Source organism: Temnothorax nylanderi, unplaced genomic scaffold (assembly GCF_030848795.1).
Source record: "Temnothorax nylanderi isolate EJ_2023f unplaced genomic scaffold, tnyl_v1.0 TNYL_tig0105_pilon, whole genome shotgun sequence".
Taxonomy (NCBI): Eukaryota; Metazoa; Arthropoda; class Insecta; order Hymenoptera; family Formicidae; genus Temnothorax; species Temnothorax nylanderi.
In genome coordinates, this window is record NW_027249167.1 from 519,703 (window position 1) to 525,000 (window position 5,298).

The 5,298-nt window shown below is 33.2% G+C and overlaps 2 long non-coding RNA genes across 2 annotated transcripts; one reads left to right on the forward strand and one right to left on the reverse strand.

Annotated features, from left to right (window-relative positions):
* Nucleotides 1-4,160: 4,160 nt before the first annotated feature.
* LOC139775791 (uncharacterized) lies at nt 4,161-4,476 on the reverse strand. The gene is made up of 2 exons (XR_011718936.1): nt 4,377-4,476; nt 4,161-4,307 (listed from the first exon to the last, which is right to left on the reverse strand). It is a non-coding gene; the product is annotated as an uncharacterized lncRNA (long non-coding RNA).
* A 5-nt stretch (nt 4,477-4,481) lies between these two features.
* On the forward strand, nt 4,482-4,800 carry LOC139775792 (uncharacterized). Its single transcript, XR_011718937.1, has 2 exons — nt 4,482-4,584; nt 4,654-4,800. It is a non-coding gene; the product is annotated as an uncharacterized lncRNA (long non-coding RNA).
* Nucleotides 4,801-5,298: the final 498 nt, after the last annotated feature.

A 5,298-nucleotide genomic window follows, 5' to 3' on the forward strand; every position in this document is an offset into this window, starting at 1 on the left:
TTCACTTCCAATCGGGCATCCGATTAACCGGATTGAAAACGCATTCATTCCGATTCAATTTCACCAAATTTAATGCGGAACCAATCGGATTCAATCGGTCATTTTCAGCAGGGTTGTAGAATTTTTATATAAAGCGAATGTTTTCGCAAGTTGACGCATTGTTATATGCAGTTCCTAAAATTATTTTTATTCTCGGTATAAAATCACGTGGTGTGGACTTTATTTCCGAATATGCTTCAACTTTGGAGAAGGATTTTTAAATCCGTAAAGCCAAAAAAAGATATCTGTGCAAAACAAATGTCGGTATTACAGACGACTTTAGGATCCCCTTCAGATTGTACTTAAAACAGTCTTAAATATAAGATCGAACTATATGAATACTGGGCTATGTGTCCGTTTCTTGCTGTGTCTGATTGCAACCATCGTATGTCCATTTTCTACTGTGTCCGATTGTCACTGTGTCCGTTTCTTACCGTGTCCGATTATCACTGTGTCCGATTGGCAATGTGTCCGATTGTTGCTGTGTCCGTTTCCTATTACTGTGTCCGATTTATTCTGTACACAACTGAGATCTCCCCCTTAAAAGCACGTTATACGCGCATTGGCACTCCTTGTGAGACAAATTTTATATTTCTTATTTTTTATTATTGCAACTGTTTGGGAATTGTTTGGGCAAATTTAGGAATATATTCTCATAGTTTAGGAAATAATAGTTTATTTATAATTAATAAAAGTTAATTGAGCGTATAGTTAGCAGACATAATTTTAGAAACATTTTTTTTTAATCAACGTGGAATCATTTGAGAAACACGTCTGTAATGTTTTCAATGTTTGGAAATTAAATAATTATTTCATCTAAAAAATGTATTTCAAGTTTTATGTGCGTTTTCTGGACAGTGTGACGTAAAGTGCGCGAAATTTAAAATATATACTATACTATTATAATGAAAACCTATTTGGAATTGTAGCTGGGACCTTTTTTGGCCCTGCTACACTTGGGGTGTATGGAATACCCACACCCCCATGTGCAGCAGGGTGAAAAAATCCAAGCTAGTACGATTCCAAATAGGTTTTCGTTATAATAGTATAGTATATTTTAAATTTCGCGCACTTTACGTCACACTGTCCAGAAAACGTATATGAAACTTGATTTTCAGATGAAACAATTATTTCCTAAACGTTGAAAATATTATATAGAGAAGACCGGGGCGAAGTCGTCACCGGGGCGGAGTCGTCATTGCAATTATCTCGAAATCTGTATGTTGTGTGAACTTGCCATTAATACTGTAAACGCGGCTTATGGTGCCCACGTGGCCAACGGAGTTTAGTGAGATTATGGGCGGTATTCATAGTCGGATCTTATTTCAAGACCGTCTTATAAAGTAATGTCTTAAGTTGCTAATACGGTCATTTGATTGGCTGGACGGAGTCTTAAGACTGCTTTTGACCAGACTTAAGATGATCTTAGATATAAGATCCGACTATGAATACCGCCCTATGTGCCATGTTGTGATTCTTATCGAGGGAAACGTGTTTTCGGAGGTCGAAAGTAAAATTTTTTGCGCGTTGAAAATTTTTAATATCTTAAATATTATTGTGTCTCCGAATCTCAAAGTAAGTGATTCTAAAGAGTAATGCATGCTGAACACGAATCCAGTGAAGTTTTTTTATTTTTATTGATTTCTAATATTTTATGAGCGACCAAACTTGAAACTTGTGTCCGGGGCGAAGTCGTCACCAAGCCATATCATGGAGGCTTCCGGCAAAAATCAAAGTCAAAGAAGCAGCAGTGGTCGGATTCCAGCGAGGACTTGGATAATCTGTGCTGCGTGTGTTCAGAGATGACAGAATAGAGCTGACGAGAAACGTGTGAGTGTAGGGCACATAAGTGTCTGCGCTTTTCTTGTAATTATTTTCCGCCATCGTGTTTTTAATTAATGTTTCCATTTTTCTATTAAAAAATAATTAATAAAATGTAACCTATCATTTTTCATGATCGGAATTATGAATTTTCATTTAAAATTCAGTCCGAGAATGGAGTGACGACTCCGCCCCGGCAATTTTGACATTTCAATTTTTGCACCTTTGTCGTTTTAATTCACTCTATACCAGTTGAACAAAGCGACGTAGACTAAAAATGTTCTTATAAATTTTGTAGCCAAGGGTTCACTCTTTACAACGGTATACCACATTTTACTAAAATTATTTGTTTTGTTGTTAAAAATCGGCACCGAAGAAATAATGACGACTTCGCCCCGGTCTCCCCTACAGACGTGTTTCTCAAATGATTTTACGTTGATTAAAAAGAAAAAAAATATGTTTTTAAAATTATGTCTGCTGGACTATACGCTCAATTAACTTTTATTAATTATAAATAAACTATTATTTCCTAAACCTAAACTATGAAAATATATTCCTAAATTTGCCCAAACAATTCCCAAACAATTGCATTAATAAAAAATAAAAAATATTAAAATTATCTGTTAGAGTGCCTTTTCACGTTGACGCTCGACGCTCATTTTCAGCAAGTAAAAAAATCTTAAGAAATAATATTTTTTACTTATATATGTATCCATAAAATATTATTACTTGAAGATATTACTTGAAAATAATTAATATTTTACGTATTTCGAAGTCTATGTTTGATTGTACTGGGACGATTAACGACGATTCAGCGACGACGCTGAATATTAAACAAATTCAACTTCATTTCTTTGACGCTAGCGTCAAAGCGAAACCACCACGTTCACCTTGTTGACGCTCATTTTCAGCGTCTCATGAATTGGCACCTTTAAGTATACGAAGGTCGGTATCTCTCAAGTTGAATTGAAGCCTTTCATTTGTTTTTTTTTGTTTCGTCATTCTACTTTCGACTGACGAATCTAGACAAATCTGGAAACCACGATTGTGCAATATTTTATTTTTATGTGATGCGAATCTCGTGTTAGCGGAATGACTATCAGAAAACGCATTTATATAATGCTCTGCGAACAGGAACCTTGAAGAATCATGTGGCCACTTATCTCTCTCGGTACAAACACGTACATACATATAACGATCTTACGGATTCTTTGTGCTATTAAATACAAATTACTCAACACGCACGCACATACACGCAGAATGATCTTTCCCACATGCGTACACTGCCGACATCGTCACGTTCTGTCGCGGTTCGTGAGAAACTTGTCAATTGCAAAATATTGTGTCGACAAACGATGCTGACGAACGAAATTGCGAGTATCGAAATCACGTGCAATTTTCAGCGAGATCTACTTTCAGTGCCACACGCCGTATGCGAGAGAGAATGAGATGTTGATTATGTACTGATACTACGTTTACGCGAGCGTTACTTCTGTAGTAACTTACGATAATTCACTCGGAGTAAATTATCGTAAGTTACTACAAAATCCCGTTTACGCGAAAGAAAATCCCGTTTACGCGAAAGAATTATCGTAAGTTACTACAGAAGTAACGCTCGCGTAAACGTAGTATGAGTTCAGTGAAATTATATTGGCATTAATCTCGGCGATCCGTGACTAGTCGAAAATATTCCAATGACACGGCACATAAGCGTGTCGTGTAAACACACGAAACCGAGTACGAGCTCATGTCAGCAGTATCCCTATATAAGCGCGTAATATTATTTAATATTACCTAAGAAATATCCTAGATATAATCCTAAAACATTAAATACAATATTCTAGTAATATTATATAATATTAATAATATTTCTGAAATATTAATAGATGGTATGTCCGTTCCTGATAATATTATATGAATATTGTATGAAATAATATTATTTAATGTTATAAAAATATTTTAAATTAGCGGGAATATACTGCATATTAAATAAATAAAATGTTTTTAATTTAATAATTAAAAAAATTATAAATATTTAATGAATAATAGTTTAATATGTTAAACTATTATTCATTAAATATTTATAATTAATGTTACAAATGGTTAAAAATATTATCTATTAATGAAATCAGTGTGAGGGACATGTAGGAAAATGAAAAGAATTATAAACTTTATTATATTTTTTAAATAAAATCTTTGTTTATAATTTTGTATAAATACTTGAATATTATATTGATATTCCAGGAATCTTATATGAACGTTAATTTGTTGACTAAAATAATATTCTAAGAATTACTAAAGATGTTGTAATCGACCCAACTGGCCAAATTTATTAATCGAAAAACGCTACGTTTCGACCGAGGATCCGGTCCTTTTCAAGCGTGTATACAAAACTCACAAATGTCGATTAGTCAAGCATAATGCCCTAACTACACCGAATCTAAAAGCTAAACGACACAAAATTAATTTGCAATTAAGTGAAAATTATATCAATATTATACGAAACAGAAACTTACATATTTGTGCGTCGGAATCTAAGTAATAACAAATTTGTTAAACGGTATATTTCGTGAAATGTTTGTAACATGACATAGCAGTGCGGTGGTACAATTTAGACAAATTAGTCTAAATTGTACCACCGCACTGCTATGTCATGTTACAAACATTTCACGAAATATACCGTTTAACAAATTTGTTATTACTTAGATTCCGACGCACAAATATGTAAGTTTCTGTTTCGTATAATATTGATATAATTTTCACTTAATTGCAAATTAATTTTGTGTCGTTTAGCTTTTAGATTCGGTGTAGTTAGGGCATTATGCTTGACTAATCGACATTTGTGAGTTTTGTATACACGCTTGAAAAGGACCGGATCCTCGGTCGAAACGTAGCGTTTTTCGATTAATAAATTTGGCCAGTTGGGTCGATTACAACATCTTTAGTAATTTTTAATTATCTACTGGCGACTCAAACTTCTTGTTCTGTGATTCTAAGAATTCTTTAATAATATTCCACTGATATTAAAATTATATACCAAAGGATATTAGGTATGTGAAGTGGACATATAACATCAACGGAATAATCCTATAATATAATATTAGAAAATATTATATAATATTCTTGGAATATTATAATTATATTATTTGAATTTTTAATAATATGAATACAATATTCTAAGAATATTGTGTGCTTATAGGGATTGTCCACTACTAAACGTCTACTAACATGTCGTAATTATGTTGTCATCTTTAATTTTTTTAAATGATAAGCGTGATAACGTTTATAACTTGAGAGAATGCATTGCTTTACGCGGAAACCAATCGTAAAAAATTATGACTATTGACAACTGCTACTGATGTGAACAAAAATTCCAGGGTTGCTGTGAAAATTGATTTCCACATATTTGGCGAAACCAAAAATGTGTCTTATTTTAGG